This window comes from Chaetura pelagica, unplaced genomic scaffold, assembly GCF_000747805.2.
Source record: "Chaetura pelagica isolate M959 unplaced genomic scaffold, ChaPel_1.0 scaffold123, whole genome shotgun sequence".
Lineage (NCBI taxonomy): Eukaryota > Metazoa > Chordata > Aves > Apodiformes > Apodidae > Chaetura > Chaetura pelagica.
This window is the reverse complement of record NW_009953295.1, coordinates 5,484,881-5,490,400: the sequence shown is the minus strand read 5'-3', so window position 1 is coordinate 5,490,400 and position 5,520 is coordinate 5,484,881.

The window sequence follows — 5,520 nt, the reverse complement described above, 5'->3', positions numbered from 1 at the left end:
AGCAGGACTTGTGCCAGAGGTGTTTATTTAGTGTTCAGTTTCTTTCAAAAGGAGCACGAGGGGAACATTTTACTACTGACTAAGAGTGTCAGAAGTAAATCTGAAGTGAACCAGTGATGATACAAAGGTCTATGACCTAAATGTATGTCACTATAAATATAGGCTGGAAGGGTGCAGATGCTAACTGTAAGGCAGATGGTGACATTTATTGGCTGTAACATTTATTGACGGATCACGAGGAGGCTTCTAGAGCCTTGGCACTCCAGTACTTACTGTGTAGGAAACAGAGATAGTCAACAAATGGTACTACAGGACTAAAAATAAAAGCTCTGTCAACTCACGTGGTCTGCTGCAAAAATAATCCGGAGAGCACTTGAAAGCCTGCTGGAGCTGATAGACATGATGCTGAGCCTTGCTGCCTGCCAGGCTGGGGCTCTGGATGGTTGCCAAAGGGAGCGCCTTTCCCAAACCCTCCCCTGAGCATGCCTGGCTGTCAGTATCAGCGGGTGCAAACCCTCGCACCCAAAAACATAGCCAGAGTGACCCAGCAGATGGTAACACTTGCTGTGCTACGGGGAGACAGTGATTTCCTGCGTGAATGGGGACCAAGCCAGTTTCATAGTTTCATCAAATGTACCCAGTACATGTACATCTGTAAGAATCCTCTTACAAACCTCACCAACTAACCAGTCCCATCAAATTACCTGTTCAGTCCTCTTCCTCTTTACCTGAGCAAAGTGTGGGAATGTTATCATAAATATGCTGATGAGAGAGTTGTACTTTTTGTTGCTCCTGCTCAACACATTGACCAAGAGCCTCTAGCATGTCTGTGTTCTTCTCCCCTCTCCCATCCTGTGTGCTGCCTTTCCATCCTCCTGTACTCCAGAAATGTCTCAAAAACTGTCTGTCTGCTGCCAAGGACTTTGGAATAAAGTGGAGGACAGGCTATTCACACCAGTAGCAGGACATTACTTCCCTTTGCTAATAATGACTGCATGTTTAAAAACAAAAGGAGCTTAGAGCTGTGACAAACTTTTATAGGACTGAAAAATGTGAATAGAAAAGGACTCTAAAAAATATGTGCAAGGGTCACTGTGTGTACCTGCCAACCCAATGGGCCTATATCTCAGAGAAGAGGATTTTCTTCCAGTAAACTAGTTAACTTAAGAGAATTTTCTATGCAGCAGTGAACGAGTGTCATTAGCATTCACCCTGAGTAAGAGAATGGCTTTGACTGTGGTTCTGCTTATTTGACTTCTCTCACTAAATCTTGTCCATCATGATGAATGCTTGGCCCACTTTTATTCTGGTAAGCATAAGGCAAAGTCTTCTAAGGAATGGACCCTGTGTGAAGTCCAGACCTTGCTACTGTGGTCAAGTCATAAAATCACTTTAAGCCCCTCATCATATTCCCCTCTAAAACCAGTGGGGTTGTGTGCCCCGCTATTCTTTTTCAAGGTTTTTATGGCTAGAAATCAAATATCTTTTTGTGATTTCCAGCATAAATTTATTCAGGACCTGTTAATATCCATTTGTTCTTGTGCGAGCATTGTACTTAAGCTTAAACAGCCTCTTGCCTGTCTATCTGTGATGTTTACCCACTGATGTACTTATAGACAGCCCTCCTGTCCCCTTTCTCAGGCTTTGTTTTGCCAGGACAAACAAACCTAGCTCCTGTAAGATCACTGTCATTCTTCTGATTACTCTGTTTCAGTGTGATACAATTTTTCTGGAACACAATTGCCCAAGTGTCTGTGCTATGCTCCAAATAGGATTTAACTAATGACTTTGTAACACTTTTTTCTTACCTTTACTCTGCCCAAAATCCTCCATCAGGTACATCCTAAAATCCAGTTTGCCCTTTTAATGAATGGTCATGTTGGTCCTCTGTAATCAGAGCTCTCCACAAAAGTTTTAGAGCTTGCTTCTTTAAAAAGTGTCACAGACTCATCAACTTCAAGGGAGCTGTGACAACTTCCACCAGCTGGGGACCTGCATCTAATATTTCAGCTTGCAGGACACAGCTTTCTCTGTGGCTGGCCCAAAATGGTGGAGCTCACTGCCAAATCCCCTCCCCCACGACCTTCCCCAGGGGAGCGACCGATTTGCTTCCGCCCAGCCTGCAATGTTAGAAGTGCACTTATTCAATTTTATGCTACTGAAATACAGGACAAAAAATTGGCAAATGCTATTAATTCAGTATGCACACATTTAAAAAAATTCTGAAAATCTGAGGTTTTTTTTGTTGTTTTTATACAAATATTTTCCAGTTATTTTAGCCATTTTGACTTCTGGCCATTCAATTCTTATCCTTTGTTTCTTTCTCAGTCCTCATTAAGTGTGAATAAAACTTGTGAAATGGCAATTAAAATAGATTTCTTTCCATGGAGAGAGCCTATGTGTGACCGCACGGCTGCCCATTGTCCTTCTTCATTTCTTCCCTTCTCAGGTTTATCCTTCATCTTCCATCATTTGCGATTTAGACTATGCCCTTGAAGGCAAGGACTAGCATTTTATATTCATCTCTGCCAGAAGCAGAAGTGCTTATTATTGGTTTCTGAAACTATAAAGAACGTAATGGATCAATGCCATTATCCTGAACTGCACTTACAAGACGAAGGCAGCGTGGCTGCTCAATTCATACTCTCGGGGGCACAGAAGCAGAGCTACATTTTGGACTACTGCAGACTTGCCACAGGACTCTGAATATTTCCATCTGAAGATCATAGCCAGGCTAAAAGCTACAAACACACCGATGGCTGCAACAAAGCTAATAACTCGCAGAATTGTCTTAGTTGCCTCATCAAGTGAAACAGACGTTAACAAAAATTTGGGCTCGTAAGACTAAGATTGCAAAGGGTGTGGCAGCACCCTGGATTCTGAGCTCTGTCAGAGCACGGTGTCAATAGGCTGCTTTGATTTAAAATAGAGACCTGGTGAGAGTATTTCTGCTTTTGAATGGACCCTTAAGGCACTTGCCTAGGAAGTGGTAGAGCAAGTGGGCTAGAGGCCTGAGGAATATGAAGTCATAGCCCAGTGGAAATAAATTGGGGACTTGAGCTCTGGAGCATCTCTCTCCCAGATAAAAGCCCTAACCATGCTCAGTATCCCTGCTCTTCCCAGGAAAGGAAGAGTTTTAGAAGCACCTTCTCCTTTGCTTTTCTCTTTTTGGGATTGGCTTGGACTTTCCTTCCTTCAGCGCATGGCATATTGTCAACCCTGTTTGTTAGGCCCAAGTCTGTCTGGCCACCCCTTGCGCTGCTGTCACCCTTGGTCAGACATCTGCTCAGAGTCCCATATTTGTGTTTCTGCAGCAGCACTTCAGCTGCACTCTGTATGGTACCCACATATCTATGCTTGCTTGGCAGGCTTCTCAGGACTGGGAATTTTGTGTCTGCCTACTGAAACACTTTGCAGTTGGGAGGGTAATAAAATAATTTGTTGCCTGTTGGTTTGTTTTCTCCATTGTCACCTGTGCCAGTGCCATGCAGCTCATGGATCTGCCTTCCTGAGCTCACCAACACCATCTCTGTTGTATAGACTGTAACTGACAGCTTCAGCTGACAGGCAGTCAAATCAACAGCAAAGAGAGCTGGTGATACTGAACTGGTGACTGCTGGTTTCCGTAATGACAAAAGACGAGCTCTTCTGCAAGCCTCAAGATACTTCTGAAGGGTAGGTTTAATTAGACATGGAAATACAAATCTGAGTTTAATACGAAGTGTTGCTTTCTTGGGGTGAAGTTTTTACTCAGAGAGATGTAAACCTCGCTAAGCTAAAACTACAGAGACAATTACATATAGGACAGGAATCCCAGCACAGTGATTGATCCAGTATGACCCCTCTGTAGCTAATTACAGATGTCAAGGCAATTTCTGTTCAGGCTGGACCAATATTTGATTAGTTTCCTCCCATTGAAATCCTGACCTTGCTTTGGCACAGAGAAAGGAGAGTCATGTATCCACCTAAAACATCTCGTTGCTCCTCCAAGGGCAGGCAGATGAGGTACTAACAGCTGAAAATGAAAAATGCCTGCTGAGAGTCCAAAATGAAGCGGCAGCTTTCTCTGCCTCCTGTTTCCTTCCTCTCCTGCTCTCCCTCCTTCAGAACCTGTTGCTCAGACTGAAAAACTAAACAAAACCTGCAGAAGGAAAATTGCCTGCTGATGACTTTCTGTTAGTTCATGACACAGAAGAGAGGAGATATGATGTATCTCCACTGGCGATTTTTTGTCATATTGAAAACCGACAATTTTTTCCTGCTACTTTGCCTTTCAACTACTTCCTAATCTCTGGCAGAAATTTATCTTCTATGTCGTGCCTACCTGGTTTCCTTAGTAACTTCTTGTAAGAACACAACAAAAGCTTGGGAAAGGCCCAAATAAATTGTATGCTGCTTATTCTTTATTTACAGAAAAAGATGCACTGTTCAATCTATTAGACCTCTGCCAAAGCTGGATGACATATTTCATAGAATATTTCTTTCTCTTGCTCAAAACCAGGTCCAGATATTATTGAACAGAAAAAAAAAAAATAAATAAACGTGGAAAAACATATTTGCTTGTGTAAAGAGATTTAGGACCTGGAAGTTATCTGAACCTACATACACGCTCTTTCTCTACCCTTTATTACAAGAGTCAGTACTGAAATTTGCTTTTTCAGCTTTGCGTGTATTTAAAATGTTTTTCAGAAAAAAAAAAGGTTAAAATCATGCCTCTTGATGCCTTCAGGAAGAGCTGAAGTTGCTTAAGCATTATCACAATGGGTGATTAAGTAGAGATAGAGTCAGTTAATTATTTAGAAGCAAAAGTGGGACCAAATTCAGGACAGGAAAGAGGATAGTAACAGCTTTAATTGTGAAATGAATAAGGAGGAGTTCAGATTGGCAATAACCATATGCTGCATCGTTTGCGTTACTTCCAAACTCCCACCGTGGTGTGGGTTCTGCTTGCTGGATGGGAAGTGCTGGTTCCCCTCTGCTCGGCACTGGGGAGGCAGCACCTCACGTCCTGTGGGCAGTTCTGTGCCCCTCACTACAGGGAGGACACTGAGGTGCTGGAGCGTGTCCAGACAGGAGCAACGAAGCTGGTGAAGGGTCAGGAGAACAAGTCATACGAGGAGCAACTGAGGGACTTGGGATTGTTCAGTCTGGGAAAAAAAAGAGGCTCAGGGAAGACCTTCTTGCTCCCTGAGAGGAGGCGGTGGCGGGGTGCGGGTTGGTCTCTTCTCCCAAGTAACAAGGAATAGGACAAGAGGAAACGGCCTCAAGTTGTGCCAGGGGAGGTCTAGGCTGGGTATCAGGAAAAGTTTATTCCGTGAAAGGGTTGTGAGGCGCTGGGACAGGCTGCCCGGGGAGGTGGCGGAGCCGGGGGGATCTGAGAGACGTGCAGCTGTGGTGCTGCGGGACCCGCTGCTGGGGCGGCCCTGGCGGTGCTGGCGGTGCTGGCGGCTGCGCTCAGCGATCTCCGGCGGTCTTTCCCAAGCTCGGCGGTGCCGTGATCCCGTTCCACAGCCCCACGCC